The sequence below is a fragment of the Sorex araneus genome, chromosome 4 (assembly GCF_027595985.1).
Source record: "Sorex araneus isolate mSorAra2 chromosome 4, mSorAra2.pri, whole genome shotgun sequence".
Taxonomy (NCBI): Eukaryota; Metazoa; Chordata; class Mammalia; order Eulipotyphla; family Soricidae; genus Sorex; species Sorex araneus.
The window spans coordinates 220,387,650-220,403,936 of record NC_073305.1 but is presented as its reverse complement, the minus strand read 5'-3'; the positions used below and the strand labels follow the sequence as shown (position 1 = coordinate 220,403,936).

General features: G+C 61.6%; 1 protein-coding gene across 11 annotated transcripts in view; it reads left to right on the top strand.

Moving 5' to 3' along the window:
* The window catches only part of RBFOX1 (RNA binding fox-1 homolog 1), a 1,316,266-nt gene that overhangs the window by 189,095 nt on the left and 1,110,884 nt on the right, over positions 1-16,287 (top strand). For 7 of the 11 annotated variants that reach the window (XM_055136048.1, XM_055136034.1, XM_055136038.1 and 4 more), the window contains exon 1: positions 15,567-15,699. The exons of 1 other annotated variant lie outside the window; for it this stretch is intronic. The gene's annotated coding sequence lies outside the window, so the exon portion shown is untranslated. Of the gene's footprint in view, positions 1-15,099; positions 15,700-16,287 lie in introns of those variants that run through there. 3 more of the 11 variants (XM_055136041.1, XM_055136046.1, XM_055136040.1) reach the window with 3 other exon arrangements.

Genomic DNA, 16,287 nt, shown 5'->3' with positions numbered 1-16,287 from the left:
TGATGGTCAGGGGTTACTCCTGGCTCTGTGCTCAGGAATCACTCCTGGCGGGCTGGGGGCCCATATGGGATGCCGGGGATGGAACCCGAGTCGGCAAGGCCCACGCCCTCTCCTGCTATGGCTCCGCCTGCCAGACGTTGCTTTTTGGTGTAGGAAACCACTCGGCCCTCCTGGGTCTCCTCGGAGGGGGGTGAGCACTGGAGGGTGAGTTAGGGTGAGTTGGCCGGGGGCTCTGCCCGTGGGGTGTCGAGACCCCTTCCTCCTCCGCCCACCCCCGGGGCCACTCGTTCCTCAGTGCAGAACCGAAAACGTCCCTCCAGAAGGGCAGAGGAGTGAGGAGCCAAGCTTCCCCCTTCACAAGAGACTCACCCGCTTGACAGGGGCGGGAAGCAGCCGCGTGCCGGGTTGGGACGGGGGAAGGTCACAGGATGCTGCGTGATCAGTGCGTGACTCAACTGTCCATTAGTGCGGCTCCTCCCCCCACCCCCAGCTACCCCTGCCCGTGGGCCACGGACCCGCCTCCTCGCAGCCTTCCCCACCTCCCTGCCACTCGGTGTGCAGGGCTGGGCTTTTGTAAGCAGGCGTGCTAACGCACACGGGCAGCTGCACACGTGTGTACCTACACGTGTGTACCTACAGGTGTGTACCTACACGTGTGTGCATGCATGCACACGTGTTCCCTTCCTTGTGTACATGCATGTGTGCCTGGGTGGGTGCATGCAGATGAACCAACACAAGCAGACGTGTGCACATGTGAGTGCGCGCGCGTGTGTATGTGCACGCGCTCACGTGCATGTGGGGGGGAGGCTTTCCACGGCTTCTCCGGGAGGCTGGGGGAGCTCAGGCCGTGCCGCTCTGTTGACCGTGAGCCCAGGAGGCTGGGGACAGAGAGCGGGGACCCTCTCATTCCCAGTGCTCTGAGCACAGTGCTCACAGAGCCCCGGGGGACCAGCCGCCTCTGTCTGCTGGTCTTCTCCCAGCTTCCTCCGTCCCTCAGTCGGGCAGGTGGACTCGAACCTTCCCCACAAGCCTCGAGGGCACCATCGATTCTTCTTTTTCGCAACTTGCCCGCAAGAGCGCTTGCGGGAAAGACAGGCCTGGCCTGCCTCTTGGGCGGCTGTGCGGGGCAGACAGACGGACGGACAGGCAGACAGACGGACGGACAGGCAGATGCACGCATTTCTCCGCGAGTCTCCTGGTCCCTGGTGCGGGGCCGGCGCGGGGCTGTCGGGGGCTGGCGGCCCTGTTCCCCCCGCCCCCCCCCCCCCGTGTCGGGGGCCTGTGGAGACCAAGGAGGCGGCAGCCCCCGCAGGGCCCTCGCGGGAGTGCGCCCACCCAGCGCAGCCAGCCGTGCGCCGCGTCGATTAATATCGTTTGACCTTTGTGCGTGGGAGGGGTGATGGGTCACCTCCCCTCCCCGGTGCTGCCAGCACGCGGGGCGTCGGGCCGCAGGCGTGTTCGGCCGAACGGTGCGTGTGGCGCCGGCAGGGGCAGGTGACGCACCCGAGTCGGGGAAGTGGGGACTTCGGGCGACTCAGGCCTTACCGGCCTCCCAGAGCCACTCGGCAGTTCACGTGCACGAGTGTGTACCTGTGTGTGTACTTGTGTGCGTGTGTGCATGCATGTCCATGTGAGTGTGTGTACATGTGTGTGTGCATGCGCATGTGTGCATGTTTGTGTGCATGTGCGAGTGTGTGTACATGTGCGAGTGTGTGCGTGTGCACATGTGAGTGTGTGTGTCTGCACGTGTGAGTGTGTATGTGTGTGTGCATTTGTGTGTGTGCATGTGTGTGCATGTGAGTGTGTGTGTGTGCGTGTGCGTGTGTGCATGTGTGTGTGTGTGTGTGCGTGTGTGCGTGTGTGGGGGCTAGGGGATGTCACCATTCACAGATTCACCCATAAATGTCCCAGGTAAGCTCACCCTGTCTTCACTGCGGGCCCAGGCTTGAGTCCCGTGCGTGGGCAGTGCATGTGGACAGCCGCGTGGCCTCGGGGCGACTAGGGTCGGGGGTGTCTGGGTGTGTGCGGGTGGGGCTCCCCCACAGCAAGGCGCTGTGTTTCTGTCCCGGCCTGCGGGGTGCGGAGGGGCTGGGGCTCAGCTGCAAACCCAGCCTGGTTGGTGGCCAGGGGAGGGGTGAGTGTGGCGGGACTGCCTGCCTCTGAGCCTCAGGCATCGCCCCTCCCCAGAGCCAGGAGGCTGGGGGCAGGGCGCTGGCGGGTGCCACTCGGCCTCGGGGCCCTTTGTCGGGGGGGGGGCGCCCGGGCTGTCAGCAGACCCCGAGACCAGGGTCTCACGGACCCTCCGCCAGGCCGCCTCGCCCCCAGGCACCTCTGCAGAGCGAGTGGGGTGCAGAGGGGGCTCCGACGGGGTGGGAGGGGCCGTGGGGCGGGGCTGGGAGGTCAGTGCTGCCGGCAGGAGGGGCTCCGGGCACCGGGCAGGACTCGGACCCGGGACGGACGGTCCACGGGCTGGGAAAGCGGGACGGAGACGCCCAGCCCCACCCCTGGGTCAGGCTCCCCCACCGGGCGCCATGGGGTGGCCTCCCTGGGACAGTCCGGGGGTCCCCGGTGAAGTGACTCCAGAGGGGAGCCTGGCCTGAGCCGGGGGGCCCCGACCAGGACGGGGTGCTCCAGGAAGCACGGTGGCCCCCAGGGAAGGACGCGGGGGCCGCCTGCAGGCCTTGCTGGGGATCCTGGGCAGCACCCCTCGTTCTGGCCGCAGTCGGCCGCTAACCTGGCACCCACTCCCCCTTCCACGGGGGCTCCTGTCCACGCTTCTGGTCAGGCCTGTCCTTGGGACCCCCGAGCACTGTGTCCTGAGTCCGCACCGCCCCGGGCCCGGTGAGGGCCAGCGTCCCCGTGTGCGGGACCCTCCTGCTCCTCGGGCGGGGGCGCAGGAACGGCCGTGGCTGGGGGAGCAGCCGGAGGGGGCGGCGGCCGTGGCAGAGGTCCCGTCTCTGCAAACCCGGCCTCTCCCTTTTGTAGCTTTAGACACTCGTGTCTAACCCGTTACTCTTTCGACTTGTTTTCATGTGCCACAGTAATTCCTGCTCACTCTGATAACCCGTGCACATACACACACGGACATTCACATACCAGCATAAGAAACCATCAATTTTCTTTCTTTCTTTCTTTCTTTCTTTCTTTCTTTCTTTCTTTCTTTCTTTCTTTCTTTCTTTCTTTCTTTCTTTCTTTCTTTCTTTCTTTCTTTAATGAGGCATAGGAAAACCCCCTTTGGCTTAATTTTAAAAGTCCTTAATTATCTCAAATCATAAAATTTTTGGTTTTTGTTTTGTTTTTGCTTTTTGGGTCACACCCGGCGATGCACAGGGGTCACTCCTGGCTCTTCACTCAGGAATTACTCCTGGTGGTGCTCGGGGGACCATATGGGATGCTGGGATTCGAACCTGGGTCAGCCGCGTACACGGCAAATGCCCTACCTGCTGTGCTATCGCTCCAGCCCCTCAAATCATAAGATTTTTACACCAGATACTTTAACAACTTCACCATTCAAACATGCTTTTTTTTAAAATTTTCAATTGTTTTTTGCTTCTTGGGTCACACCTGGCGATGCACAGGGGTTCCTCCTGGCTCTGCACTCAGGAATTACTCCTGGCGGTGCTTGGGGGACCATATGGGATGCTGGGAATCGAACCCGGGTTGGCCGAGTGCAAGGCAAATGTGCTGTGCTATCGCTCCAGCCCCAAACATGCTTTTAGACACAGAAGGAAGCCATGGGTACTCACCAAACCTTTAAATAGCAGCATAAGAAACCACTTGAAAACACGAGAAAACTTTGTTATGATGGCCTGTATGCCTCCGTTATTAAACTAAATAGCCTAATTTTATCTCTGTAGAGCCTGGCAAGCTCCCCGTTGGCGTATTCGATATGCCAAAAACAGTAACAAGTCTCACAATGGAGACGTTACTGGTGCCCACTCGAGCAAATCAATGAACAACGGGACGACAGTGCGACAGTGCTACTGTTTTACAACACTCTTGTTTTGAACCAGGCGGGAGTCTCTGAACCAGTTCCTGCGAGACCAGGATGTAGGGGACCTGGCCGGGTGTCCTTCGGTCCTGGAAAGAAAACTTCACCTTTCACTTTTCAGAAAGGTCCCCAGGTCAAAAGTACCGGCCGCTAGCCCGCTCACGTTGAAGGCCGGCCCTTCTGCAGCGCAAAGAGTCATCAGTTTACCTCTCTTCACCTCTGCCGGAAGCTGCCTCCCTGGACTGAAGTTGCTGGAATGGTCAGTCACGAGGGAAAGTGGGTGGCCTGGGCCCGCCCCATCGTTAAGAAAAAAAGCAGGGGCTGGAGAGATAGCACAGCGGGGAGGGCGTTTGCCTTGCACGCGGCCGACCTGGGTTCAAATCCCAGCATCCCATGTGGTTCCCTGAGCACGGCCAGGGGTAATTGCTGAGTGCAGAGCCAGGAGTGACCCCTGAGCATCGCCAGGTGTGACCCAAAATTAAAAAAAAAAAAAGAAAAAAGAAAAAAGAAAAAAAGCAGCGGACCGAAAACAAGCGAACGAGTCAGGCTCACAACACACGGAGTCCAGAAGACTCGACACCGGGAAGACAGACAGCCAGTGAAGACAGACGCTGCTGTGTCCACGGAAACCCGAGGCCTTTCCCGAATGTCCCCGTTTGATCTTATCAAAAGCAGCCCTCGAGTCCCCGGAGACTCGAGAAGTGCCGGGACGTCTCCCACGACACTCGGCCGCACCCTTCAGGGTGGTCTGGCCCCTGCTGGGCGTCTGCGCACCCCCTGTGGACTGGTCTCGCCCTTTACTTGGTCTCAGGAGACCGCCCCGAGCCCCGCCCTCTCAGAGTCAACGAGGCCGCCCCGGGTTCCTGCATCAGGCCTCCCGGTCCCAACCAGACCGCGCCTGAGCGACCGCAGGCTGTTTTCCTTTTAGTAAAGCTCAGTACTGTTCTAAGGTCTGTCTCTGTTCATCCGAGATCCCAGAGCCCCCAAATGTCGTACCCGGGGTTTTGGGTCACGGCGTGAACAGACACAGATCAGAAAGACAGTAGTGCAAGTGCAAAGGAGTTTCATTCCAGTGAACTGGGGTCAACTATCTCACCCCAGGGTGGTGTCTGGGGACCCCGACCTCCAAGTGCAAGCGGTTTGTACAGGTCCCAAGTTGAGCAAGCGCTATGAGAGCAGTGACCCAGCCACAGTCGTCAGCGGTTAGTCAGCATTTGATAACAGTTAGTCAGTTTCTGGTCCTTCCAAAAAAATGGGCATAGTAACAGTCAGTTTAGGGTTGTTCCAAAAAATGGACTGGAGCGATAGCACAGCGGGTAGGGCGTTTGCCTTGTACACGGCCGACCCGGGTTCAATTCCTCCGCCCCTCTCGGAGAGCCCGGCAAGCTACCCAGAGTATCCCGCTCACACGGCAGAGCCTGGCAAGCTCCCCGTGTGTATTCGATATGCCAGAAACAGTAACAACAAGTCTCACAGTGGAGACGTTACTGGTGCCCGCTTGAGCAAATCGATGAACAACGGGATGACAGTGCTACAGTGACAGTTGTTCAAAAAAATGGACACAGTGACCCCTCGTGACAGGTCAGATGACCTAGCAGTTCCCTACCAGAAATTGCAAGTTCAGTTTCTGGGAAACAGAAACTTAGGCCTAGTCAAAACTTCACGTTAGCTGCGGCCTGTCCTGGCTGCGTCTGGCTCTGGGCCGGCTTTCGGGCACCTGATATGGCAGGCCAGTGCCGTGTTGTACTCCGTAGGTGCTCACTACGTCCCCCGGCCACTGGCCTGGCAGGCCAGCGTCGCGGGCACAGGAGCTGAGCCGAGATGGGGCTGGGAGGGGAACATCGCCGCCACCTGCAGGGCCCAGCCGCCGCCGGGACCGAGGTGCTCTGCGGGCAGCGCCGCTGGCGAAGGGGACAGAGCCCGACTCGGGGACGCGGACAGAGCATCCCGGGCGGGAGGAGGGCCAGGAGCGGCGAGTTTCTGCCACCAGAAAGTTGCCAGGAGCTTGTCCACGTGCCCCGTGATGAAGAGCTGGCGGCCAGCACCGCGGCCTGCGCGTGGCCACGGGGCCCGTCCACTAAGAAGGTGCCGGGCGGTGTCCGGGAACGGGCCCCGTGGAGCGGAGAGGAGGCGGCTCAGCCCGGGGGCCGTTTCCAGAAAGCTGGCGGGGCCACGGCCACGGCCAGGGCGGAGGCTGGCTGGGAGGAGGTCAGCGCGTGGCCGCGGAGGCCCAGGAGAGTTTGGTTGAGGCCCGGGGAGGGGGACGGCCCCGGAAGGGCGTCTCGCAGGGGCGCTGAGAAGCACCTTCCATCAGCTCTTCCGCCCGCCTCAACATCTGCATCCTCTGCCGGCCACCCCCGGAGAAACGCTTTTCCCGCCACGCTGCCCAGTTGCCCGGCGGAGGGACGGGCAGGGGGGAGGCAGACCGGGCGGGAAGAGGTCTGCAGCGAGGAACAAGCCCTGTGGGCGGATGGACGGACGGATGGACAGACGGCCTCGCCCTTGGCCTCCTCCGCCTCCTCCTCCCGGGCTGATTAGTGGGCGCTGACACCCGCGAAGCCTCCCTGGACCCAAGCCTGGAAAGGGGGGCTGGGAAGCCCACCTGCCTGGCGGGTGGCTCTCCCTTCACGCGCGGCTCCCCGCGGCCCACAGCCATTAATAAAAGAGCATCTCGTGCGAGTGACAGCCCGCACAGCCCAGCAGGCGCCCAGGGACCACGGCCACTTCTCAGGCTCTGAACAAGGACTGCCAGGGAGACTCCCCCCACCCTCCCCAGCGGCCAGCGGCGGAGAGACGGAGGGGCAGAGAGAAGCGGGCAGCGCCACGGACGGGGGCCGCCTAGAGCCGCCGTCCTGGGGACATGCAGGAGAGAACCCTCTCCCTCCTCCTGTCTGTCCCCTCTCCCGGCCTCGCCCTCCCTGTAGGTCTGAGACCCGAGGGGCTTGCCCGTCCCCCTCGCCAGGAGAACCCGAAAAGAGGGTCGCCACGGTTCTGGGCCCAGCTTCCCTCCCCTTTCCTGGCTTCTTTTTTTGCTTTTTGGTTCACACCCGGGGATGCTCAGGGGTTCCTCCTGGCTCTGCACTCAGGAATCACTCCTGGCGGTGCTCAGGGGACCCTGTGGGATGCTGGGAATCGAACCCGGGTCGGCCGCGTGCAAGGCAGATGCCCTCCCTGCTGTGCTGTTGCTCCAGCCCTTTTCCCAGCTCCTAATCAGGTCACTTCTGCTGGACTGGCCGTCCACTCCCTGTCCTGCGGGGAGCCCCGATGCAGAGCTGAGTCCCCGAGCAAACTCGGACACGCGATGAGCCCGTCCGCTCCCCAGCTGTGCTCACTCGAGGGCAGCCACTTCCGCCTCTCCGGGTCCACGGCATCCTCGAGCCCGTGTGGACGAGCCCGGGACCCGGGAGGCGGCTCTGCCCCTCCGTGCTCCCGCCCAGGGCTCGCTCCTCCCACTGTCCCCTGAGCGGCTGGCCCGGGGCCCCTGCAAACGCCCCCCAGGCTTTCCCGCGGAGTACATGGCATCCCCGGCCCTCGATTGGGGGCTCCCTTACTGCTCAGGGCACACCGGGCAGCCAGCCGCGCCCCCCGCCCCCCTGCAGCCTGGACAGCCCCCGGGAGCCTTCCTTCTCATCTGGAATAAAGTGACGGGGGCTGGGAGCCAAGAAAGTGCCTTTGAAGGAAATCGATGCCTGATCCTCAGCACAGGCCATGGGGGGCTCGCGCCCCGCCCCAGGTGGGGAGGCCGTCGGGGGACACTATTTATGTTCCGATTATAAATCCATTAACTATTTGCACCTCACTCACCGGCCACTCTCTCTCTCTCTTTGTGCTCACTTTCAACCTGCCCGGTGACTTTGGTGGCACTCTTCAAAGCTGCGGCGATGGGTTTAAAAATATGTTCTCGGTCGGACTTCAGAACCCGGCCCCGACGCGCTGCCGCCCCGGCCTTTGGGTCTGCGGCTCTGAATGGGGCTTGGAAGCATCGGGAACACCGTGGCCTTGAAACCCGACTGCCTGGAGTTGAAAACCAGGGCCCGGAGCCAACGCGGCGTCTAAGCCGAGAATGTCAGCATCCGCCCCCGCCGGCTCCCTGCGCCCATCCCCAGATGGGACCCTGCGAGGGGCTCCGAGGGAGGGAGGTCGGGCTGGCCCTGAGGTTATAGCTGCCCGGGGTCTCGGCGCCCGTCACCCCCCCAGACGTGTTTTTATTTTTCCTTCCTCGAATGAGCCTCAGGCAGGCATATCATTACTTCTTATTACCTCTCCTCCAGGAGAGGGAAGCTGGCATCTAACTCCCAATTTGCCATTCAGTCCTGCGGGAGGGGCGGCGGGAGTGGCCCCCGCTGACGTCCCCTCAGCCCGGGACTTCCTGTGGCTGGAAAGCCGGAGACCGGGGCTGTCCCGGTGCTGGGCGGCTCCGCCCACCTTTGGGGCCCTCTGAGGACCCAGTGTCCAGCAGGCTGAGCTGTAGGTGCAGAGGACAATGGTGTGGGGTCAGCCCAGACCTTGCTGGTGCAGCCGGGCTCGGGGGGCCTGGAGTCCCTGGCAGGGGGAGACGCCGGTGGCTCCGGAGGGTATGGGACCTGCGGAGGGTCTGTGATCTGCAGGGGTCTGTGATTGCGGGGGATGGGAGCAGGGGCTTGGTCTGGGGTGCCTGTCATCTATGGAGTCTGGGGTCTGGGGTCTTTAGGGGCTTCCTGCTGTCCTTTCTCCTCTGCCCTGCCAGGCTCAGGGCCCAGAGGCCGGGCCACGGGTGCGGGCAGAGGAAGGAAGATGAATGTGTTCCACGGCCGCCTCGACTGCCTTCCCGGGGACGGGCTGGTGCTGCCCGTGGTCCTTTCAGGCCAGTGGCAGGAAGTCGGTGTAGGACACTGTCACCGCCACCGTTCATGGTCATCCTCTTCTTCCTCCACCTCCTAGACATGGGAGTGGAGGATTTGTGACACATCAGAGAATGTGGCTCCATCCACACCACCGTAAGGTGGTAGATCCAGACTCTGAAAAGACTTGCTGTTCAGTGCTTTTTAATTTTTTTACAATTTTTAATGTGTTTTATTTTCATAAAGTAGTTCACAATAGTTCATAACATAGCGTTCAAACACCAATCCCACCATGAGCACCTTCCCACCTCAGTGAGAGGGATGTGTGTGACGGTTGTTATATTTCCTTCTGGAGCCATTTAAGCCTGTATATAAGAGAATACAAGTAAGTATGTAAAAACCAGACAAAAGTGTGCTGCTTTTGGCACATAAGTGGGCTAGAGGATAAGGGGTCGCTCCAGGACATTCAGTGACATTCCAGGTCACTCTCTTCCGGGAGCTTTAGTTTATAGTCTCTGGGTCTTGGCCGTGGATGAGATTACATGGCACTGGGGGCAGTTTGAGGGCGTGACTGCCAAGCTACTGGAAAAATGGGGAGCTGGGGGGAGTTATTCAGTGCGTTATCTGCCTCTTTCTAGAGGATATTTTGTCCCGAGAGAGTGTAAGTGTGTGTGTGTGAGTGTGTGTGTGCATGTGTGTGTGAATGGGTGTGAGTTTGAGTATCTGTGGTATGTGTGAATGTGTGAGTGTGCATATGTGTGAGTGTGCATGTGTGTGAGTGTATGTGTAAGTGTGTGTGAGTGTGTGTGGGGGAGCTGGGGCTGGGTAGTGTTGGGCGGTGCTCAGAGATTATCCCTGGCAGGGCTCAGGGGACCATAGACCTGCTGAGGATGGAATCAGGGCTAGCATGTGCAAGGCCAGTGCCTGAACTCGTGTACCAATTCCCCAGCCCCAAGGCATCACTCTTAAAGGTATCTGATCGCATCTCCCGGAATGTTGACGAGTGGCACGAACAAGCCCAGCCCCAAGCCAGCGACTGCCTAGTCTTTGCTCATTTTGGCCAAGAACTGGGGAATCGTAGTTCACTTGATTTTGATCACATGCCAAGTATTTGTTTCCAAACACCTTTTATATAGGCAGGCCCCCTTTGGTCCTGCACATCCTCACCCTCCTTTGTGTCACTGTCACTGTCATCCTGTTGCTCATCGATTTGCTCGAGCGGGCACCAGTAACGTCTCCATTGTGAGACTTGTTGTTACTGTTTCTGTCATAGGGATGGAGGAATTGAACCTGGGTTGGCTGCATGCAAGGCAAATGCCCTACCCCCTGTGCTATCGCTCCTTTGCGTATTCTTTTTTTTTTTTTTTTTTTTTGCTTTTTGGGACTGAAGCGATAAAACAGCAGGTAGGGTGTTTGTCTTACATGCGGCTGACCTGGGTTCGATTCCTCCATCCCTCTTGGAGTGCCCAGCAAACTTCCGAGAGTATCCCGCCCACACAGCAGAGCCTGGCAAGCTCCCCGTGGTGTATTCGATATGCCAAAAACAGTAACAACAAGTCTCACAATGGAGACGTTGCTGGTGCCCGCTCAAGCAAATTGATGACCAACAGGACAACAGGGCTGCAGTGCTTTTTGGGTCACACCCAGCGATGCTCAGGGGTTACTCCTGGCTCTGCACAAAGGCATTACTCCTGGAAGTGCTCGGGGGACTCTATGGGATGCTGGGGATCGAACCTGGGTCGGCCGCGTGCAAGGCAAACGCCCTCCCCGCTGTGCTGTCGCTCTGGCCCCTCCTTTGTGTACGGGGTGCCGCCTTCGGTGACAGTCCCTCCCTGACACGGGCCTCAGCTTTCTGCACAAACTGGAGAGTCGGGAAAGCAGGAAGGCGCCGTTGTTGTGCCAGTGCGCCCGACTCTCCTGGCCTCAGCACCCCGTCTGGTCACTCCGTCTCCCTCCTTCTCGGGCGCTTTGGTTTTCTCAACTCTAGAAGGAACCACAGGGCACTTGCTCTGGGTGTGGTGCTGGGAGGGTCACGTGAAGCCACAGGGCCCCAGGGCTGCTGTCCTTATCCTCCACCACGGCCGCTGCCCCGTCTCTGCTCGCTGCACCCGCATCTGCGGGAGTCCCTGAAGAAAGGTAGGCGCCGAGGAGAGGGGAGACCACCAGGGTATCCGCCCGCCCCCTCCCTCCCTCCCTCCCTCCCTCCCTCCCTCCCTCCCTCCCTCCCTCCCTCCCTCCCTCCCTCCCTCCTTCTCTTCCCCACTCCTGCGCCCTTCCTCCCCCTCCCTCCTCCCCCTCCTCCCTCCTCCTCCTCCTCCCTCCTCCTTCCCCTCCCTCCTCCTCCTCTTCCCTCCTCTTCCCCCTCCCTCCTCCCCTCCCTCCTCCTCCTCCTTTCCCTCCCTCTTCCTCCTCCTCCTCCCCCTCCCTCCTCCCCCTCCCTCCTCCTCCTCCTTTCCCTCCCTCTTCCTCCTCCTCCTCCCCTTCTCTCCTCCCCCTCCCTCCTCCTCCTCCTTCCATGTTTTGGGCCACACCGGGCATTGTGCAGGGCCCCTTCTGGCTCTGCGCTCACAGATGGCTCTGGTGGGGCTCAGGGGCCCCTGTGGGGTGCTGGGGGTCAAGCCGTGTGCGCGGCCAAGGCCCTGCCCGGGCACCGCTGCTCCAGCCCCAGGGTTATCACTACCAAAGCAGCCCCACACAGGGTGCGAGTTTGGCCCCTTCAGAAGGGAGCACTCCCCCTGAGCACTCCCCTCCGGGCGCTGGGGGCTCCTCCCCGAGATGCCCACACCCAGCCCTGTGCCAGGTGGTGAGTGAGTGCCGCCCACCAGTGTCCCGGGAGGGGTGGGGGCTGCGGAGGGCGGGCTGCTCCCAGGGGCCAGGCCGAGCACTGCAGCCCGGCACCGTCTCTGGGGACCGAGCGGAGAGGGTCCTGTGGGGAGCACGGAGGGGCTTTCACGCAGCCCTCTCCTGTGCTGACTCCCGCCCCTCACCCCGGGGTCCCAGGGCAGCCCCGGGGTTGGCCCCAGCTCCTCATCCCCAACTCGGGACATTCACGTGGGCCGCAAGGAACATTACCACTGTCAACCATGGTGGGTGATGTGTTGGAGTGGGTTCATCCATGTTAGGTGACATGTTGGAATGTGCTCAGCCATATTGGGTGACATGTTGGAGCGTGCTCAGCCATGTTGGATGATGCAGATGACATCTTGGAGCGTGGTCAGCCATGTTGGGTAACATGGAGCATGTTCAGCCATTTTGGGTGGCATGTTGGAGTGTGTTCAGCCATGTTGGGTGACACAGATGACATGTTGGGTGACACAGATGGCATGTTGGAGCATATTCAGCTATGTTGGGTGATAGGAATTATAGGTTGGAGCGTGTTCAGCCATGTTGGATGACATGTTGGAGCATGTTCAGTAATGTTGGATCACATGTTCAACAATGATGGGAAAACTGGCCCATCGGCATCTCCGATGAAGCCCACAGAGCCACATCCAGGCCGTGGGTGCTAAATTAGGATGCGGGTCCTGGCCAGGCGAGGGTCCATCACCCCGTCCCCCACTCCCTGCACCCCAACTCTGCATGTTCACCCCCTTCCACGCCTTCAAGCCTGCCCACCCGCCACCTTCTCCCCGCTTATACTCAGTGTGATGGATTAAAATATACACATGTGGGGCTGGAGCGATAGCACAGTTGGTAGGGCGTTTGCCTTGCACGCGGCCGACCCTGGGTTCGAATCCCAGCATCCCATATGGTCCCCTGAGCACCGCCAGGGGTAATTCCTGAGTGTAGAACCAGGAGTAACCCCTGTGCATCGCCGGGTGTGACCCAAAAAGCAAAAAAAAAAAGAAAAAAGAAAACATACACACGTGTTTCATCACCCTTTCCGTGTCCTTCCCGTGTGGCAGCCATGATGACAGTGTGTCGCACCTGGTGACGGAACCCTGGTCTCTCTCACACCCAGGGTCATGGCACCAGGGGCCGCCCAGGGCACTGCGGGAGGATGCTGGGGCCCCGGCTGGCGGCCACCCGTCGGCAAGGTGGGGTCTGCCGCGGGGCCCCTCCCGGCCGCACCCTGCTCTGTGCGCACCTGCGTGTGTGGGTGGGGCGTGTGTGAGAGCACGCACCCGAGTGTGAGGAGTAGTGTGAGCGCACGTGTGTGCATGATGCGTGCATGCGTGTGTGTGAGCACGGGGCGGGCTGCCCCCGGCACACTGCAGGCGTGTGAAGCCGTCCCGGCCGCCAGGGAGGGTATCAGGAGCGAGACGAGAGGTGACCCAGGCCCCCGGGAGCCGGACGGGGCCTGTCATGCACGTGGAAAGCTCCCGGTGTTGGCGTGGGGGGCGCCGAGGGCACTGGGGAGGTCTGAGCGTGGGGTGAGAAGAGGGTGGGGCACCTTCTCCTGGGTACGGGGTCCCGCCTTGCCTTCCCCAGCTCTGCCCGGGCACGCACGGTGAAGTACTGCTCATGTCCAGTAGGAGGAGCCCACGTCCCCGCAGCTGCCCACCCCGGCTGGGCCCTGTCCAGCCGGGCTTTGGCCAGCCGGTTTCAGCACCTCTCTGTCCCCGGCGTCCCCCGGGGGAGGGGGGGGGCGGACAGCACAGCTGCTCTGGCCAGAGCGTGAAAGGTCACTGTGGGAAGGCATCGAGCACTTTGCAGATGAGCAGCGCGAGGGCCTGGTATATTGATCTCGACTCGGATTTGGTTTTAAATCGTAACGAACGTGATGAATGTCCCCCTGGCTCCCGTGAGGCGCCCGCAGCCCCAGAGGCCACCTTGGGCCCGCTGAGTCATGCCCCCGTGGTCCTGGCTAATCCATCCTGCTAATGCGCCCAAGTCTGCGCCCACCCCCAAATTCATAAGTCACCCTCGACTCGGGCCGACCTTGATTTTGAGATATGTTTTGTTTCATTTCCAGCTGAAAAATGTGTATTAAGAAATAATAAAAGCACCCAGCGATTACCCATTTTAATGAAACAACAGCCAGTGTTTCTGCTTTGAATGATTGCATTCATTTTTCCCCGCCCTCTGGAATAAAAATGAAGGAGTGCAGAGAAACAATTCCTGTTGGTGAATTTGCACAAAACATCATATTTCCGCAGAACTTCCCATTAACTGCCATTTATTTCTCCTCTCATTATTGATAATTTGCTTTTAAATTGAGAATACCTCCTCTCTAACCCATCTCATCCCCCAGTGCGGCTAAACAATTACATTTAAATTCGGGTGTTTTTTTTTTTCCCATTGTAAACAGTTTCTGGGGGAATGATGCTGATGTTACTAACCCAGATTTATGGCTTCATTGTAGTACCATGCATCGATAAGAGACTAGTATCAAGGAAGGAAAGAAAGAGGTGTTTACATATAAATATATTATTATCAGAGAGAGAGACCTGGCGAGGCAGGTGCTGGAATGGAATGAAATAATTCCCCACCAGGGCCCGGCACCGAGATGTCTCCCTGGGTTTTGCAAACTTGTTTTCTTAAAATAATGAGAAAATGTTTCCGAATCCAGTCGTGGGCAGAAGTTCCCTTTCTTTGTCCGTCCGGCCCATGCTGCAGAGAAACTCCTCTGAGGCCGCTGCATCCTAGGTGCCAGCAGGTCACGCGAAGCGGTCAGGGCGCCACCCCCTGCCCAGGGGAATCAGAGTCTGACACGGGAGTGCCGAGGGATGCCAGGGATGCCCACAGGCGACCCCCACCAGCCTCCAGGCTAAGACCTGACCTGGACCAAGCCACTGCACCCTGGGGGCCAGAGGGGTGCCCGGGTACCCACATTCCGCCAGGAGCACGTGCCGGGAAGCCGGGTTCTTTGCCAGCTGTGAGGCCTCGTGCAAAGCAGACCTCAGTGGACCCCGGCTTTCCCACGCAACAATCAAATCACCCAGAGCAATGATTAAAAAATAAAATAAACCAGAGAAGTGAAGTGCAGCGTTTGGCTCCTAGGTCCTGGGAAAACGCCCTCCTGCACCCGCTCTGTGGGTGCTGGGGCCATTCAGAGGGGACACCGGTGGCCGGGAGGCAGCTGCCGGTAGAGACCCTTGGAGAGAAAGGGGGTGCTGGGAGCAGTGGAAGGTCCCCCTCCTGCCCTGATGGGGGGGTGTGAACTCGGCTCCTCTAGAGCCGCCCCTCTTCTGAGGCTCCCCAGAAACTTTGCCAGCCAGCGGCGCTGGGGGCAAGGAGCAGCTGGCACTTAGCATCTTTACAAGGGGGGCTAGAGAGGGCGGGTACCTCCGCTCTGGGGGGGGGTGATGACTGCGTGGAGGGGGCGGAGCCCTCTCGCTCAATCAACCAGCCGACTTGGGGTCACGGAAGACCCCCGGCTCCCCTCCACGCACCCCCCTTCTTGCCACCGCGAGCCTCAGGCCGACCCTAGCTCGGGGAGGGGGAGGGGCACGCGTGATCGCGGCGCTCCCGGGCGCACCCGCTTCTTTCTGGCTCGGCGGCTCGCCCGGCCGGGCGCGCGCGCACACACACACACGCGCACACACACGCGCACACGCGGACACACGCGCGCACACACGCACACGCGCGCACACGCACCCCACACGCGCACCGTGGCCCGCTCGCTCCCTCCGCCTTTGTTTATTTTCTAATCTCCCCGCGGGGTGGGCAGCCCGGCTCGGCGCGCTCCGCCCCTGCACCCCGGGCCCGCGCCCGGCCCCGCGCGCGGGGTTTGAAGGTCACCTCCTTTCCCGCGCCCGCGCCCGCCCGCCGCGGGGAAGCCCCGAGCGCCGCGGGAACCCCGGGCCCGCGCCCCGGACCTGCCGCCGGGGCCCCCCGCGCGCCCGGACCCGCCGCCCGCCCGCGCCCGCAGCGGCCGGGGGCGAACGCCGCGCACGGCGACCCGAGGGTCGCGGCGATCGAGCGCCTGGACGCCGGGGATCCGAGGTAAGTCCCGCGGGGTCGCCGCCCGCGCGCCCCCCGACCCGGGGGCCCGCCGCGGGGAGGGCGCGGCCCCCCACACCCGCGCGTCTCCGGACCCGGCCGGGCGCTCCGCACCCGGAACTTTTTCAGTGCGGTGGCGCCGCGGGTCCCCGCCGGTCCCCGCTCGCCTCCCTGCCACCCTGGGGGGCCGCGATCTGGAGCTCGGCAGCCCCCCCCGCCCGGCGCCCCCCGCCCCCGGCCGCCCCCGGCAGCGCGCCCGGAGCACCCCGAGCGCCCGGAGCCGGCGTGCGCACTTGGGGTCGGTCTCGCGGGTCCCGAGGGGAGCGCGCACCCGGGGCCGGCCGGCGGGGTCGCCGCCTCCAGGTCGGGAGGGGTGCGGGGTGGGGAGTGGGGGACGGACACCAGGGGGCTTTTGCCGAGCCAAGCCCCTGATGGGAGGCAGGAAGAAGGTGCGGGGGTGGGGGGGTCGGCCGAGCTGGAGGGGGAGCGTCTGGGTTTAGTGGCACCGGCATGGAAGCCCCCAGACGCCACCCAGCGCCTCGCAGCTCCAGTCGGGGAGAGCACCCGCCTTGGAGTCTCCTCTCTGGGTGG